Below are 18,882 nucleotides of genomic sequence, written 5' to 3' on the forward strand. Positions count from 1 at the left end.
ATTGAGCTTTGGTTTTGTTACTATAAACTTGTATAGTTATATCCACATAACCACACCTGTGATTTGCAAAAGCCAATACATTTATGTGTTTATCACAAGAACCCTTGCTCTTTTTCTGTCCCGTCTTCCAGTGTGCTCCTTCTTTCACTCAGCCTTTCGTATGCCCTCTCCTCGTGGCCCAGTCCCACGCGGGAGATGGGAACCGCACTACTAAAAGGTCCGCACTTGCTTCGCCTGTACTTGGACGTCTCACTCATGCACAAACCGGGATCCCAAACCAAACTAAACGGATCTCAGTTTCGCAATATACTCACAACCTTGTTTCAGTCCTCTTCGTTCGGGCTTCGTGCACAAAAATTATGGGGTTGAAAGCCTCACCTTTTATCTGCTATCGAATTTTAGGTTCGTCGGTGGAGAAGCTGGCAGAGTCACAAACAGTGGGCCACTCCTGTGAGTGGGGCGCCACCCCCGGGATGTGAGTCCCGTCAGAATTTCTCCATCTGAGTCACGGCACCAATTTGTTATAAATGAGTGAGCCAATCTCGTTTTAAAATGCAAATTTATAAATTTATTAAATTGACCAAGCGATAGCAGAAAAAAAACCAACAGCGCTGGGTGCTCCGGGGAGTCTCCGCTCCACCCAAGACATGCACACTGGGTCCTTGGGGGGGCTGTCCTTTATCCCTCTCGGTTCAAGGCTTCATCCGATCCCGCTGCCTCCTTTCGCCCAGGTGTTGACGTGGCGCTTTTCCATTGTTTCCCTCTATTGCTGGGGTCTCATCGTCGAGAGGTTTTGAGAAGCTCCCAGAAGCTTCGAGAAGCATCCGTTACCAGCCTCCCCCTCACCGGAACCTCTATTCCTTATATGGTGCATGTAACAAGATATAACTTCAAACTACCTAACTCCCCCTCCCTCCACCAGCAGGGGTGCGCTCTGAACACCAGCTCGATCTCACTGGCTCCAACCTCAGCACCGGGCTCGGGGCTTCCTCTCCCCCCCCAGTCCCATGCAACAATACAACTGATTTCCCTTTTATAACTCACAAAGTACAATAATTACAAAAAAAAAAAAGAAATATGGTTCCACACAGTGACAGTTACAGAGAGTGTCTTAGAGTGTAGCAAGCAATATTTCCCTTTGAACCTTTTGATGAACAAACCCCACACATTACAGGGCTAAAGGGAGAACAGCTATGGGGTGTGAGGAATAAAAGAGGGACTCCATTTCTGGTGAAATCTGAAGACCTTTATTTCACATCTAGCATCCCCTTTATAGTCTACTAAGTGCTAAGCAGTAACTTTCCTCTCTTTTACTCCCTTATCATCCTGATTTAGAAAAACTGCTAAGGGTTACAAATAGTCACACTGTTTGGTCTGTCTTTGAGATGCACATTCTGCTTTATCTTGCAAACCACTTCCTTTGTTTTGCTAACCAATCTTTACCCTTCATTGTTCCCTTTACAGTTCCCAGGGCTTAGGCCTGAGCAGGGCATTAACACCTAGTGTTTTCTTCAGGGTTCCCAAGGCTTAAGCACCAGGGGGATAAGGTCTGGATCCATTGCGTTAACTATTTCTATCCATCACCCACATCTCCCCCTTTTTGTTTTACTAAAAGACAGCTTTTATAGATTTATGATCTACTTTTGTCAAAGTTTCTATATTCTCCATTAACTATTGAAGCAAACAAGGCACACAGATTAGAATAGCTAGAAAGATTAACAAAATGAATACTCCAAACAAGGCACACAGTTTGGAATACCTAAAAAGACTATCAAAATTATTAAGATAAAGCCATCCTGTAATGCTCAATCCAGAAAACACTTTGTTCAACCAATTCAGTCCCTCATCTTCCTGAAGGTGTGCTGTCCTTGTTATTAAGTCCGGAATGCTTTTATGAATGATCTGATAAATTCATTGTCCTGGGTTCAGCAGTAGCAGTCATTTTTCTCCTTCTTGGTAGTTGGTGCAGTGCTGTGTTTTGACTTTCAGGCTGGGAATGGTGCTGATAGCACTAATGTTTGTAGTTACTGCTCAAATGTTTGGTTTGTCCAAGGCCTTTTCTGAGCTCATTCTCTGCCAGGGAGGAGGGAGGCCGGGAGGAAGGAGAGACAGGACACCTGACCCAGGCTAGCCAAAGAAGTATTCCATACCATAGCACATCATGCCCAGGATATAACTGGGAGTTACCCGAAAGGGCTAGTGCTCTGGGGTTTGGAGGAGGTATCTGTTGGTGCTCAGTCGGGCAGGGTGGGGTGAGTTATGGGTCGGTGGCTGGTGAGGTGTTGTATTCTCTTCACTTGTTATTTCCTTATCATTATTATTATTAGTAGTAGCAGCAGTAGTGATTTATGTTATACCCTAGTTACTAATCTGTTCTTATCTCAACCCATGGTAGCTACATTCTTTGGATTCTCCTTCCTAACTCTCCGTGAGTTGGGGGAGAAAAGGGGGGGAGTGAGTCAATGAGGTCTGTGGTTGGGTTTAAACCATGACACAGTTCTCATACACACCTGAGTGTGGAGACAGTGTTCTCACAGGAGAATGAATATTTGGTACATGAACTCTGAATAACTCTGAAAGATACAGCAATGCCATGGGAGGTCTGAGGAAGCTTAAACAAGCAAGATAAAAAGAAGCTGGAATTCACTGAGTGATGAGAACCGTGGACTGTTGGCAAGCGTTTGAGGTCAAGTTCTCACACCTGTGCTTAACCAATTATATGTTAGTCACTAAGGGTCTTCAAGACAAGTATCCAATCATGATATGCCAAATTGCTGTAGGTGTGTGTAAGCAATAGTATATAAGGAGTTAATGCTTTGCAATAAATGGCTTTTTGTCTGATCATATTTATCTCTGACTGAGTCCATTCTGCAGCACCTAAGGCTTGAGGATTTTCTGAAATGCCCCACATCTAGGAAACATTCTCCAGCTTGCGTAAAGTCAAAGAATTTTTGGCTGCTGTGGCAGTAAACTGATTTGAATAAACTTGCAGGGGCTGCAGCACTGCCCTCCAGCACTTCCCTCTTCATCAGGGACTGTAGTAATAGGACAATGGGTAACGAGCTCAAACTTAAATGGGGAAAGTTCAGGTTAGATATAAGGAAGAAATTTTTCCCTGTGAGGGTGGTGAGGCACTGGAACTGGCTGCCCAAGGTAGTTGGGAATCATCCATCCCTGGAAGTCTTCAAGGCCAGGTTGAATGGGGCCTTGAGCAACCTGGTCTAGTGGAAGGTGTTCACCCCATGTCAGGGGGGGTTGGAACTAGATGATCTTAAGGTCCTTTCCAACCCAAACCAGTTTGTGTTTTCCCCATTCCATTATGCTCATGTATGGGGTCTGTGATCTTCTAGTTCAACTCCAGAAACAAATAGAAACTTTTAAAACCAGGTCAAACAGGCTATGCAGCAGGGGCTGGAAAACAGAATTAGATGTATCTTTCATTAACAGATACTAGCTTTGGCATTCGCTGAATAAAATAAATGAGTTATTCCGTAGACTAAGACAGTAAACAGTTGGCTCTAGTTCTGTTTCTGCTAGCTATCAGGGTATGTGCTGTTGCAGGTGGGTGTTGAACAAAAACTTTGATCTGGGACAAAATGCACTTATTAATGCTGTGTTGTGGGTAGATTGCAGATCTGAAGATATAGAGGGAGGAGCCAATCTCTGCATCTCTAAGCTTAAAAGGAAGACCTTAATAAGGACTGCTGAACCTGACTAGCTCCTTGAGAGAAATCATAAGGTAAGCTGTATTTATTTATCTGTCATTACCATTAAATTAAGTTCAGCATAATAAGGAAAGACCTACTAAGTTATCCAAAATAATTAATAATGTATTTTTCATGTTGCTGTCTTCATGAAAAATACCTGTGGTGTTAGTTTTACAATGAATGTGCAGGTGTACTTGACAGACCTGCTCTGACAACTAGAGGCACATGTGCATGCTTTCTTTTAATTATAGTTTGAATAATTTCCCAAACTGTAAGCTAATCACAGATAATACATTTCTGTAGAAGCTTATCAGTACGTAACTATTACATGTTAGCAGACAGGGGCATCACTCTCTTTCTCCCACCAGCAAGGCTCTGGCTTATTTCCACAGCCTACGGAGCTCCTTGTAAAACTTACAGGAGCATTTTGTATTTCAGGATAGCATTGTGAAAATATCCCAAATCAACATATGGTCTTTGACTTCTATATAGCTGATCATTCCTTGGAAATACATTATTATAAGGCTTAAACTCTTATGATGAAGATAATATGCAAGACTCTTGTTAGTAGTCTATCAATAGATATTACCAGCTTGCTTTCTTTCATGTTGTGCGTAGCTAATACAAGTATTGAGCCCAGCTGGATGGAAGGAAGGTGGCACCCAGATATGAAATGCAGCTGTGCTGCAGGCTGTGTTCAAGGGAAAGCAACTTCCTGGGCATCTATGACTTACTGTAATTTTCTTTGAAGCTGGGTGTATGTGCCTTCCTGAAGAGGGATGGTGTTGGAGTTTCTCTAATGGATAGGAGTTTTGTTCAGGAGGGGAAAAACTGAAAAAGAATCAATAAACACAGTATCAAAGGTGAATTCAGGCTCTTTGCCCCATGAATTTTATTACCTTTTAACCCTGATTAGAGGAACTTCCTTCCTCTTTGATGTCCAAGAGAAGGATGGTCTTTTAAGGTAAACTACTGCTGGAAAAAAAAAAAGCCTCAAAGAATTAACTATTCTTTGGCAAGCTAAGCAGTCTAGTGTTCTTCTCCAATGCTGTCATGGGCTCAGCAGTAGCACTCATTTTTTCTCCTTCTTGGTGGCTGGTGCAGTGCTGTGTTTTGACTTTCGGGCTGAGAGCGGTTACTGGTGGCGCATATGTTTTTGAGTTACTGCTTTAATGTTTGGTTTTTGTCCAGGGCCTTTTCTAAGCTCATGCTCTGCCAGGGAGGAGGGGAGGCCAGGAGGAGGGAGGGATAGGGCGCCTGGCCTGGGCTAGTCGGGGAGGTATTCCATACCACAGCATGTCATGCTCAGGGAGGTAATTGGAAGTTGGCCGGAAGGGGGGGGGGGTTAGCTCTCTTCCGGGTTGGGGCTTGTTTCGGCAGGTGGTATCGTATTCTCTCTCCTTGTTTATTTCCTCTAACATTGATTTATTAGTGGTAGCAGTAGTGATTTGTATTATACTTTAATTGTTTGATTGGTTTTATCTCAATCCATGGGAGTTGTATTCCTCTGGTTCTCCTCCCCATCCCTCCGGGAGTGGGGAGGTGGGGGGGGGGGAAAAAAAGGGGGTGTGTGGTACTGCGAGAGACTGAGGTGGGGTTTTAAACCACGACAGTTCTTTTTGGCGCCCAATGTGTACGAAGTTACAAACTGACTGACCTTGGAAATCCCAACAGAAAGATTGCTGTATATTTTTGCTTTCTTGCAATGAATTCAGAAATGCTTTTATTCTGAAACCCTTTTGTCTGAAGCCTGCTTTCTCCATCCACATGACACCCACAGCAATATGCAAAGTCTTGGCTGCTCTTTGCAGTTGACTGTATGACAAGAAAGAGCACTGAGGTCTATAGAAACCATCCCAGTTCATTGACAAGTTTCCCTTTGGTTTGAAGAAGCGGCAACTCTGTGTGGTTTTATCCTCACAAATGAAGGCCAAAGGTTCTCTCCAAATGCAGGCCTTCTGAAGATCTGGTTTAGATCATGAGGGAAATCACATACTGTTGGATGACTTTGAGTTTTCACTGTCAGAATAGGATAGAGAGCCTGAGCTCATGGAAGTGCCAGAAACTGGTCCCCTCAGTCCTGAGTGTGCCAATGGAGCAGATACTTGAACTGAGGAGTTGTTACAAATAATGAAAAATCAAGACTCAGAGGGATCAACTCAAAGTTGTTCTTGTCCTTTCTTTAAAGGCTCTTTGGAACTCTGCCCCTTCCCAGTTATCTACTTACCTATCCTTGCTCAACCAGCCACACCAGCCTCAGCATCTAGTTTGTTTCCTTGTAGTCTACCTTATCTGCACTGTATAGGACCCTGTTTCAATAGCTGTTAGTTGTTCTTTTCTTCTCTTCTTATGAGGCCTACAGAAAGCCAACCGAGCAGTGGTGATTTGAGTGTACACTGAGGTGACTTGGTTTCCTTTACTGTGTAGTTTAGTCATTTCTCAATGAGTCCAAGTCAAGGTAACAAATTGATAACGGTCCCTGTGCTCCTTGGTGTCATCTCCTACCCTCTATCTTTTTTCCTTTCTCACATTTCTAATGATGCTGAAAAATCTCCAAGGACAATGTTTTGTGACGTGTTTTTACACACTGGCCCACTAAGCACTACTGTAATTGTAATAGCAGTATCTTTAATTTATTATTATCTATTATTTGGACTTATTAATGGAGAAGGAACTACATGGTCTGTGTGTGTGCAAATATGGAATCTTTGCAAATTCCTGTGATAGTTTGTCATCTTCTCTTAATGTTGTAAATAAGATGTGCTAAAATACTTCTAAAGCAAGTTCATCTGGTTGCAACAGTTCCAGGTTCCCTTTCTCATCTAGTTTGCTATGTGTTTCTGCTGTAGTCTGCCTGTATTATCTGAGGGGTGATGCCTGTGTTGTTTGAGCTTTCTTTTTCCATTGGAGAGGCTTCTTTGCTTGCTTCTTCTGAGTACAGGAAAACCATGGGATGTGGAACAGGTTCCACATTAGCTAGATCTCAGCAACTTTCAGATTGTGAATTACCATGAGATCTTTGTAAAAAAGGGGGTCAAATTTCTGCAGGTGTAGGGCAGCAGAGGGCTTGACAATGCCAAAGGTCTTGAATCCTTCGTGTGAGATGGGTTTGAGGTTGATTTTCTGTAAGCACATGCTCAAAAAGACATTGTTGATGGGGAAGAGTTCCACTTTTCTGCAAGCCCTAGAGAGCTTCCTCATGGTGTTGCTGGACAGCAAAAACCCTCCTCCCCCTGCCTAGGCTGGATAGATGCTTAGCCCATACATGGTTTCTGGGATGTAGTATTTGCTCTTTCAGACATGGATAGGGTGGGCATTGTCCCCAACAAAGAGGTCCTCAGTGGGGTCATGTCTCTCAAGGAAGTCAACGGTGTTCTCAACATTGACAAAAACATTGGCATCACCTTTAAAAATAAATTTCACGTTGTGGCAGAACTCAGCAGCCCAGTTCAGGAGGTGGATCTCTTTCAGAGTCAAATTGAAGAAAGTGTCCATGAAGTCTCAGAGTAAAATGTTTTGGTATGTCTGACTCTTCTGGTGGATCAGGGTCTCCCATGTGACCAGCACTGTCCTACTCTTTGATGTTCCCAGGAGGAACACTTGCTGGATCTGCTCACCATTCACCAGACCCTCCCTGCCCCATGTTTTATGGAAAATCTCACATCTGTTGAAGTCTTCAACTACCAGTTTGATAGCAATGAGCAGAAAGGGACATCCTCCTGCATTTCTTGGGTTGGTTGATGAGGTGATTGAACTTCCTGTTAACCTTGTTTAGGAGATAGCACTTAAAGGCAGAATCACTCAACAGGGATGGAGCTGTAATTTGGACCCTGTTTTTCGCCACTTCGTCTAAGGACAGGAGTTACTTGAGGTTTGGGTACTGTTGCCTCTGCTGGCATCGGTCTCCAAGGTGCTCTGGGGTTGGAGAATGTTTTTGGCATTACTAAAGGCTACTTCTGTGTCAGCTTCTTGTTTCCTGCTGGGACTAAATGTCCCAGTTGGGAGTAAAGAGCAAAGCACTACCAGCAGGAAGAGGGAGCTTCCTCTTTGAGATGAACTGTCACTGTCATTGTGGTGTTTCTGGAACTGTTAAAAGCTGTGATGGAATTGCCTGGCACCAATGTCCATCTGTAAAGCGTACAATGTGTCAGTAATCAGGATTTGGCAGCTTTGAGACATTGCAAACAAGACTAACTGAAACGCCATTTAAAAACTAGCAGCAAAGTGCATTTTATGAACACTGAGAGTTGTTAAAGAACTTGCCAAAGGGCACATGGGTTGCAAACCTGATACTGATCCTAGTGCTCTGGCCCTGTGACCTGGTAAGCTGAGTTACCAACCAGTCATGCAGCATTCTGCAAACCATTCCCTAAGCACAATACGAATTCAGCCCTTCCTCACATGCCCCTCTCTACCAAACACATTCTGACATTTCACAGCTTTCACTGCTTTAGGAAAAGCAAGGTGGAAAATGATGAACAAGGACATTTGTTGTGTTTTCAGCCCAGCTGGTAACCCAGAACCACACAGCCACAAACTCACTCCCCTCCTTTTTCCCACAACTCTCGGTGGGATGGGGATGAGAATCGAAAGAATGTAAATCCCACGGGTTGAGATAAGAACATTCCAATAACTAAAGTATAATACAAAACTACTACTACCACCACTAATATTAATAATGATAAGGGAAATAACAAGGGGAGAGAATATAAAACTAAAAAGGGAAGGAAAAAAAAATAAATCAATAAACACAAGTGATACACAACACAATTGCTCACCACTTGCTGACCGATACCCAGCCTAACCCAAGGAGTGATCTGGGCCTTCTGGGCAACTCCCCCAAGTTTATATACCAGGCATGATGTGCTATGGTATGAAATACCCCTTTGGCTACTTCGGATCAGGTGTCCTGTCTCTGCTTCCTCCTGGCTTCCCATGCCGCTCCTCACTGGCAGAGTATAAAAGACTGGAAAACCCTTCATCAGGGTCATCATTAATTAGCAACAACTAAAACTGTGTTATCAGCATTGTTCTCAGACTAAAGTCGAAAACACAGCACTGCACCAGGCACTAAGAAAGAGAAAAATAACTATTACAGCACCCGAAGGGTTGAGATAATGACAGTTCTGATCAGAGTGTGCCTAATCATATTTGTGATAAGCATTCATTGTTTTGGATTAATAGTCACTCCTCACAGTGTTGATTTATTTGCTCTCAGACTTGTTGCGCTTGGTCTCAGAGTTTCATTATCTCACACCTTACTTGCAGCCGATATTTGCTGTATTAGTGTTTATTGACTTTGAGGCCTGAACTAAGGTTCTTGTTTCACTGTACTTTATGGTAATGACTTGTAATACAATAAAAGCATTGATTGTGGGAATTCTTAAAGAGCCAAGGCCACGTAGTGAGCGATCCCGATACCCTGAGCCTTGTTACTGTAAATTAAGAAGATTCTTGGCAGGCATAAGCAAGGTCAATTGTCTTGTTAGGCCTCTGTAATTTTCCACTGAAAACGTGCAGAGAATGATCTCTGCCAAGGTTGTAGTTTCCCACTGTATTTTTAGAGTAAGGTATTTAATTGCAATTATAACAAGTTATAAACATTAGCTTTGTAAACGGTAGTAACCTCTAGACTAACCAATTAGAGCTCCGTATCCAAGGCTGATACATAAGAAACCTAAGGGTGTAAGGTTATAAAAGGAGCGCTGTATCTGAATAAAGTTTGGCAATCGCTTGATCACATTGATAGTCTCCGCGTTGTCTGGGACTCCTGCCTCAACAATTGATCATAAAGCTGCTTTGGTATATGATCTCAGAGTGGCCATCACCTCTATACTTTGGGAGGCATGTAATGGGAATTTTTAACAGTTGCACCTCTTTTTCCACCCCTTAAAGGGTCAGCCTATGAAGGATACATTCCCTCACAGTCTGCTCCCTCACCAGTCTATTTACAGTATATTTTGGGAATTTTAGAGATTTTGAGTATCCTTTTTCTGCCCTTGAAAGCACCCTGCTCCTTTTGCTGGGAACCAGCATGTTGCTGCATATGCTTTATGTGTTTTGTCTATTGCCATGCCACCCTGAAAATGCCCAATCTCGTCTTATCTTGGAAGCTAGGCAGGGTCATGCTCAGGTCTTGTCTAAGGTTAAACAACAATCTAAGAATACCACCAAGAGATCTTCCCCAAGGCTGGACAGTCATGGGTGGCAGGGTGTGTGGGATCGTATGGTCAAGTATCTAGGCCAGTGGGCCCTTACAATGCTTTGGAACTTCACCCCTGAACAAGTGTGAAATCCAGAAAAATTATCAGAACATTTAGACAAGGTGTGCTGTCAGCCTGGCAATACCAGAGAGGGACAACTCACTACAGTGTGCTGGGGCTTGGCCTATACATACAGAGACCTGCTCTGTCAGGAGCAGGAACAAGATGTCTCTGGATCTGATTGCAAACAAAGAGACTCCATCCCAAGCAACAAGCACAGCAGCTACTCCAACCACAGTGAAAGATACTTGCAGTTGCACCAAAAATATCCAATCCATGCCAATATCAGTTGCCCCTATAAGCAAGAGGAAAAGCAAATCAAAAGCATGAAAAGCAACTCGTGTAGTGAAGGAAGATGAAGATTCAAAATATGAAGTAGAGGGGGTGACATCTGAACGAGAAGAGCAAGAGGAATTAGTACTACGTGAATCAGAGGAAGAGGAGGAGGTAACTGCTTGATTCCTGTCCTTGATGGAGCTGTGGAATATGTGAAAAGATTTCAGAAATCTTCCAAATAAGCACACTGTCAACTAAATGTTCTGATGCTGGGACAATGGGGTGAACTAGAAGGTAGGGAATCCAAGCTTGGATCACTTGCTAAGGAAGGGGGAACTGACAAAGTGATTGCAAAAAAGAAATGAGCACTCATCCTCTGAAGGCGGCTCTTGGCAGCTGTGAAGGAATCTCTAGAAGGATGATGTTATTTGTCACCCAGGCAAGTGGATAATGATAGAGAGACACATACAGTCCCAGAGGGAATCAGCCATTCTAGAGATGATTTATAATAGGCTGGATGCCAGGAATGCACCCATAGATACAGATGAAGTTGAATGTACACGATCCATGTGATGGAAATTTACATGGAGTGCGCCATCATCATATACCCACTCATTGGCATCAATGAGCTAAAGGGAGGCAGTGGCATCAACAGTGGATGAAGTGAGTCATCAGCTCTGTGAGACAGAAGACAATCTCATCTCTTCCACCATTTCAGGTGTGGAAAAGCTCCTGTCCCAGGATTTCCAGCAACTGAGAGATGATCTATCCAGCTCCCCATGTGTACAGACCCACATCTTAGTTATTAACAGAAGGTGCCCTGTTGCTTGAGAGGGAAGATGAAAGAGAGACATGCCATGGGGCACCCTATGGTGAGCAAGTTCCCAAATGGAGTGAAGAACTGATTGTATTCCAACACCTATGAATAGGAATTCTAATCCGTTTCTACAAGACATAAGTGGAGAATCTTATGATCACTATTAGATGGTCCCTGCCTCTAGCCAAGTGGAGGAGATGGACAATTGGGTTTTCTGGACTGCGTGGATCAAATGGCCTGACACATCAGTCCCACAGGTGTATAAAGCTCTAGTAGACACTGGTGCACAGTGTACCCTAATGCCATCAAGCTATCAAGGGGTAGAATCCATTTGTATTTCTGGAGTGACAGGAGGATCCCAAGAGTTGACTGTACTGGAGGATGAAATTAGCCTAACTGATAAGGAGTGGCAAAAGCACACCATCCTGATTGGTCCAGAGGCTCCATTCATCCTTGGCATAGACTGTCTCAGGAGAGGTTACTTCAAAGACCCAAAAGGGTACCAATGGGATTTTGGTATTGCTGCTCTGGAGACAGAGGAAATTGAGCAGCTATCCAGTTTGCCTGGTCTCTCAGAGGATCCTTCTGTTGCGGTGTTGCTGAAGCTCGAAGAACAGAAGTGCCAATCGTGACCACAACAGTGCAGTGGCGGCAATATTGAACCAACTGAGACTCCCTGATTCCCATCCATAAGCTGATCCGTAGTCTGGAGAGCCAAGGAGTTATCAGTAGGACTCACTCACCCTTTAATAGCCCCACATATCCAGTGTGAAAGTCTAACAGAGAGTGGAGACTTACAGTAGACTATCGTGGCCTGAATGAAGTCATACCACCATTGAGTGCTGCCGTACCACACATGCTAGAAATCCATTATGAACTGGTGTCAAAGGCAGCCAAGAGGTATGCCACGATTGATATTGCCAATGCATTTTTTCTCAGTTCCTTTGGCAGCAGAGTGCAGGCTACAGTTTGCTTTTACTTGGAGGGGTTTCCAGTACACTTGGAACTGACTGCCCCAGGTGTGGAAGCACAGCCTTACCATCTGCCATGGACTGATCCGAACTGCACAGGTACAGGGGCAAGCTCCAGAACACCTGCAATACATTGATGACATTATTGTGTGGGGCGATACAGTTGAAGAAGTTTTTGAGAAAGGGAGGAAAATAATCTAAATCCTTCTGAAGGCTGGTTTTGCTATAAAACGGAGTAAGGTCAAGCGACCTGCACAGGAGATTAAATTTTTGGGGAATAAACTGGCAAGATGGACATTGCCAGATCCCCACAGATGTGATCAACAAGATAACAGCAATGTCTCTACCAAGTAATAAGAAAGCAAGACAACCTTTCTTAGGTGTTGTGTGGCTCTGGAGAATGTACATCCCAAATTACTGTCCGATTGTAAGCCCTCTCTGTCATGTGTCTCAGAAGAAGAATGATTTTACATGGGCCCCTGAGCAACAACAAGCCTTTGACGAAATTAAATGAGAGTTAGTTCATGCAGCAGCCCATGGACCAGTCTGGACCAGGCAAGATGTGAAAATTGTGCTCTACATTGCAGCCAGGAAGAATGGTCCTACCTGGAACCTCTGGCACAAAGCTCTGTGAGAAATGATCTCTAGATAAAAATTTTTTTTTTTTTGGTAAAAGCTCAGGGTAGACACTACAGTGAAGCATCTATTTATTAATGTTTTTGCAAAAACGAGTGTCCTAGCAAGTAAGCACACACAGCAAAGGCAGAACTTATATTTCCTATCCTGTCCTCAAGTTCCCTCCCTTGTTTCCCCATTGGTTGGATACTCCAAGGTTTACAGCCTATCCGATGTGTGCATTCTACATGATAACTGTCCTTGCTCTGGTTACATCTCCCCTTACTCGATTTCATATTCCCCTTCCTCTTATTTACCTCCTTTTGTGGTTTGATTTCGTAACTCTCTGGCAGACATGTGGTACCCCAACTTACTGTTTAACCAGCCTGCACCAGCTTAGTTTCACAGGTTGTGCAAAGATAGCATTCTTTTTAACCACAGAGTGTATCTTTTGTCCAGAGATTATATTGTCTTTAACTACAGAGTGTGTCTTTTGTCCAAGAGATGATATTGTCTTTAACCACAGAGCATGTCTAAGTTATGGTATATCAAACTTTTTGGTTTGTTTCCTTTGTAACTTAGCCCCAGTATTGAAAAATCTTAATATTGCAAAGCCTTAATATTGATCTTAAAGCTCTAATTTTGTAAAGCCTTAATGTTGTGAAGACCCCTCTCCAATTATGCAAAACCAACACTGTTTCTCTCACAATTCTCCCTTTCTCTTATTTATAGTATTGTTGCTTTTCACACATCTTTAAGGAATTGTCCCATATGTTGCTTCCAGTCTGGATAACATAATTTCACATTTTTCTTCTGAAGATAAGTCATTCGAATCATCTTTACTTTTGCTTTCTTTTATCAAAAGCATTTTATCAGAGTAGGGTGGTGGTCCCATGAGCATTGTTTTGATAAAGCTGTTTCAATAGGATGTTGTACAAGTCCTCCTATACACGGAATTATGCAGCATCCTATAGCTATTAATATTCCTGATACTATAATTAGAAAAGTAAAAATTGATACCACCATTCCTCTCCATTTTCCAAACCAGGATTCTAACCATGCTGTTAATGAACTATCTATTCTTGAATTTTCAGCCAATTCTGGCAAGGTAGTGAGGCCTTGTAAGGTTCTGGTTATGGTTTCATCTGGTGTTGTATTATTTGGAATAAATGTGTAACACCTTTTCCCTAATATTACACATACTTCTCCTTTTTCAGTTAATAACCTATCTAGAACTATTCTGTTTTCCCATGCCATCCTGCTGGTAGTATCTAATTGTTTCACAATTCCTTTTATTGTGTTCCTGGTATTATATATAAACCTCTGCTGATTATAATAAATATAATTTATCAAACCTACATTTTTATTGATTGTAACCTACCAAAACACACACAGAAACATTCAAACCCTGTGGCTATTTGATTCCTAGCTTTGTGTTCATTAGGAACTTACTGAGGGACTCCAATTGAATTGATTCAAAGAATCCAAAGAATAGATTCTTTCATCAAAGGCTATTCCTAAAATACTTCTATTTACTCTATGCCCTGAGGAGTTTGTTTCCCTCTCAAATGCCAGTGTAAATGGAATTGCCAATTGAACAATTGCACAGGTGCCCTTCCATTTTGGAGGAAGTGTAGACCTTAGGATTTTTCTCCCACAGTGCCACGAGTCTGCTCTGGGAATTCTTATAGCTGTCTAGTTTCCTGCATTGTCCTCAGTTACATTTAGTAGATCTGCACATATCTCTAGTTCTCCTAGATACCTGGTAGCATTCACACCCTTTTGTGAGAGACAAAATGTATGGTTACCAGATATTGTGGAGAAAGTAGGAGGCACCCCGATGTCCTTGTCCCCCAGAGCAAGGAATAAGAGTGAGAGGGGTAACAGTGCGATTATGCACATCATTCCCTGTCAGTCTCAAGTCCATCCTAATGGAAAAGGGACTATCTGTGCTGTAGGTCATTCAGAAGCACATGCATAACAATTTCTTCTATTGAAACTTCTCACTGTATATCTACCCAGGTATATATATATCTCTGTTGTGGTTTAAAATCCAATCACAGTCTCAATCTCACCACCCCCACCCCAGCTCCCGGAGGGATGGGGAGGAGAACCGAAGGAGTGCAACTCCCAAGGATTGCAACAAGAGCAGTCCAGTAACTAAGGTATAACACAAATCACTACTGCTACCACCAATAAAAACAATGACAGAGGAAATAAACAAGGGGAGAGAATATGATACTACCAGCTGAAACGAGCCCGACCCAGAAGAGAGCAAGCCCGAGCCCTTCCGGCCCCCTCCCAGTTACCTCCCCGGGCATGACGTGCTGTGGTATGGAATACCACTTTGGCTAGTTTGGATCAGATGTCCTGTCTCTGCTTCCTCCTGGCCTCCCCTCCTTCCCTGGTAGAGCATGAGACTCACAAAGTCCTTGATCAGAGTAAACATTTGAGCAGTAACTACAAACATAAGTGCTATCAACACCGTTCCCAGCCCGAAAGTCAAAACACAGCACTGCACCAGCTACCAAGAAGGAGAAAAAATGACTGCTACTGCTGAACCCAGGACAATCTCCATATCTTGTTTCTATTTCAAACATCTACTTCAAATATTTAATTTCAATTACCTTTACTACCTTAGGATTATTTAGTGGAGTCCACACCCCCAGTGATGGAGGAATGGTAGTGTCCACAGGCTGGCCACATTCATTCCTCTTTGGCTCCCAAACCACCATTCTAAATCTATCAATTAGGTCCCTTCCTGTCATATCTGCCTCCCAGGCCATGAACTTGGCTTACTTCCCCATCAGCACTTGCAATGGCAAGTGCTATGGGACCACACTCTAAATCCCCACAGTCAGGTTCTGCGTGACCTTTAAACATTGTAATTTTACTTTTTAGAGATTTTCCCTAAGCTTTGGGTGAAATCTACCCATTAAATGAATCTGTAAATCAGTGTTTTGCAGACACAGAGGGTATGCCACAAAGTGACTACACACTAGCTGTATAATATGCAGAGTTTATTAAATAAGTACATAAGAATCAATAAACATACTAAAAGCAAGCAGACTAATATGATTAGGTAAATATCTCTCTATGTCAATAGGTACAATAAGGCAAATCAGAGATATAGGTATATCAGTAAAGTACCAAAGAAAGTTAGCACTGCATTAGATCATTACTGCATAGAAAGAACAGAGATTAAGAAAACAAACAATTACGACTGAATCATCATCTAGGCCCACACTTCCAGCTGGGAAGCTCCATTGCAGCCAATGCCAGGAGTCTCAGGTAATTGAGAAAATTCCTACACAGTGTGTCCACCCATAGGTGAGGCTTCTCTCATGGCCACATGAGGGTCCCGCTTTTATACCCTTAGAAAAACAACCAGCTTTAGGCTAGATCTCTGATTGTTTACTTGTGGGACTGTGCAGTTTCTCATGATCTTACCGTTGTCCACTCTGGGAGCATTGGCCAGGCTCCCCAATGCAGCCAAGTATGAAGGTCATAGAACAGCTGCACACCTATGTTTTCCTGCCTCCTTCCAACAGTCATGATGAACATACATACTCTGCTGAATACACTGTGGCAAACAACATCCTTTGTTATGATTCTCAGTCATGAGAGGTAATCAGATCCCAGCTGGATTCCCATCCATTACATTCAGTCATTTGGTTCCCAATCGTGATGGAGACACATGAGACACAATGTCTCATGACTGGTACCATGGACAGCAATTCATATTGTTAATAAACTGAGTGCAACAACTACTATGCACATTGAATGATGCTATAGTTGTATCCCCAAATACTACCACTCAGGTTATATGCATTTTCAGTACTATCAGCACAGTGAATATAAGAACTGGAAAGGTTACAACATTTGATATCAGCAACATTAGCATTAGCTATATTTACTACACCTTAATCCATATGATTTACAAGCAATTATCAGTAGCATTTTTCTGACAAATTGGTCGTCCACCCCTGTACTCTTGAGGAAAGGCAAGAGATGAAAGCCATCCAGCTGGCCTTGGACATTGCTGAATGAGAAAAGTGGCCAGTACTTTATGTCTATACTGACTCATGGATGGTGGCAAATGCCCTGTGAGGGTGGTTGCAACAATGGAAGCAGAGCAACTGGCAATGCAGAGGTAAACCCATCTGGGCTGCTGCACTGCAGCAAAATCTCGCTGCCTGGGTGCAGAACCTGGTGGTGAAAGTACGCCATGTAGATGCTCATGTACCCAAGAGTCGGGTCACTGAGGAAAAGCAGAACAACCAACAAGTGGATAAAGCTGCTAAGATTGAGGTGGCTCAGATAGACTTAGACTGGCAAAATAAGGGTGAATTATTTTTGGCCTGGTGGGCCCGTGACACTTCAGGCCATCAGGGAAGAGACGCAACACATAGATGGGCCTGTGATCGAGTGGTGGACTTAACAATGGACACTTCTGTCCAGGTTATTCATGAGTATGAGACACGTGCTGCAATTAAGCAAGCCAAGCAGTTAAAATCTCACTGGTATGGAGGACAATGGCTGAAGTACAAATATGGGGAGGCCTGGCACCTTGAATATATCACACTCCCACTGACCCACCAAGGCAAGTGCCATGTGCTTACCATGATGGAAGCAATCACCAAATGGCTGGAAACATATGCTGTGCCCCATGTCACTGCCCTGGAAGCTATTCTGGGCCTTGAGAAACAGGTTTTGTGGAGACACGGCACCCCAGAGAGAATTGAGCCATTTCCCAATCAACTTTAAAGACCCTTGAGCCAAAGGGCACAGCATTGAGTCGGTATATTAGATCCCCTACCATGCACCAAAAAAATTGAACGGTACAATGCGCTGTTATAAACATAACTTCTGTTATAAACATAACTGCTGTTATAAACTACACTGAGAGCAATGGGTGGTGGGACTTTCAAACACTGGGATGCACATTTACCAAAAGCCCCCTGCTTGGTCAATACCAGAGGATCTGCCAACAGGGCTGGTCCAGTCCAGTCAGAACTTTTATATAACGTAGAAGGGGACAAAGGTCCTGTGGTGCACATAAAGAATTTTCTGAGGAACACAGTCTGGGTTATTCCTGCTTCAGGTAAAGGCAAACCCACTCATGGGATTAGTTTTGCCCAGGGACTCAGATGTACTTGATGGGTAATGCAGAAATATGGGGAAGACTGATGTGTAGCTCAAGGGGATTTGATTTTAGGGGAATCACCCAATTAACTCAATTGTATGCTGTTGCCTGCTATGTAGCACTTTTATAGTTCATCAACTAGATGACTTCAGGTCACTAGCGACTGACCCTGACTTCACTCCAACCATCATTCCACACTGTCTCTCCTGCTCTGAAAGACTGTTACAAGTGATGGAGCCTGACATCATGGACTGGATGAACTCAGCAGCTTTATAGGGCTTGGTCTATGCACTAAGCAATGATATCTGTGTGTGTGTGTGTGGTTGTATATATATATGAAACAAGAGTGATGGTATATTTAAAAATGTGATCTGAGCATGATATGAATGGTATGGAATAAGGGTTGGATACTGTCCTTTGTTCAGCAGTAGCAGTCATTTTTCTCCTTAGTAGCTATTGCAGTTCTGTGTTTTTGACTTTCAGCCTGGGAACAACGCTGATAACACTGATGTGTTTAGCTGTTGCTCAGTAATGTTTACTCTGACCAAGGACTTTTTGAGTCTCATGCTCTGCTAGGGAGGAAGGGAAGTTGGGAGGAAGAAGAGACAGAACACCTGACCCAGACTAACCAAAGAGGTATTCCATGCCACAGCACCTCATGCCCAGTACATATATTGGGGCCAGTTACCCGGAAGGTCTAGATTACTGCTCAGGTCGGGCTGGGTATTGGTCAATGGGTGGTGAGCAGTTGTATTCTCTTCCCTTGTTATTTCCCTTATCATTATTGGTGGCAGCGGTATTGGGTTTGTGTTATACCTTAGTAACTGGACTGCTCTTAACTCAACCCATGGGAGTTACATTCTTTGAATTCTCCTCCCCATCCCTCCAGGAGCTGGGGGAAGAAGGAGGGGGGAGTGAGCAAGCGGCTGCGTGGTTCTGAGTTACCAGCTGGGCTTAAAGCATGACAGCATGCCAGGGAGTGTTTGTGTGCATGAATGCAAGGTCGAGCTGGGAAACAGCCTGAGGATTAATTGTTTATAGAATGGAATTTATAGTGACTGAAGACAGTCACTGTGGTTGATGTGGT

The 18,882-nt window shown here is 43.2% G+C and overlaps 1 pseudogene; it reads right to left on the reverse strand.

Moving 5' to 3' along the window:
* Window positions 1-6,566: 6,566 nt before the first annotated feature.
* LOC117438001 (UDP-GlcNAc:betaGal beta-1,3-N-acetylglucosaminyltransferase 9-like) lies at window positions 6,567-7,606 on the reverse strand (annotated as a pseudogene).
* Window positions 7,607-18,882: the final 11,276 nt, after the last annotated feature.

This window comes from Melopsittacus undulatus, chromosome W, assembly GCF_012275295.1.
Source record: "Melopsittacus undulatus isolate bMelUnd1 chromosome W, bMelUnd1.mat.Z, whole genome shotgun sequence".
Lineage (NCBI taxonomy): Eukaryota > Metazoa > Chordata > Aves > Psittaciformes > Psittaculidae > Melopsittacus > Melopsittacus undulatus.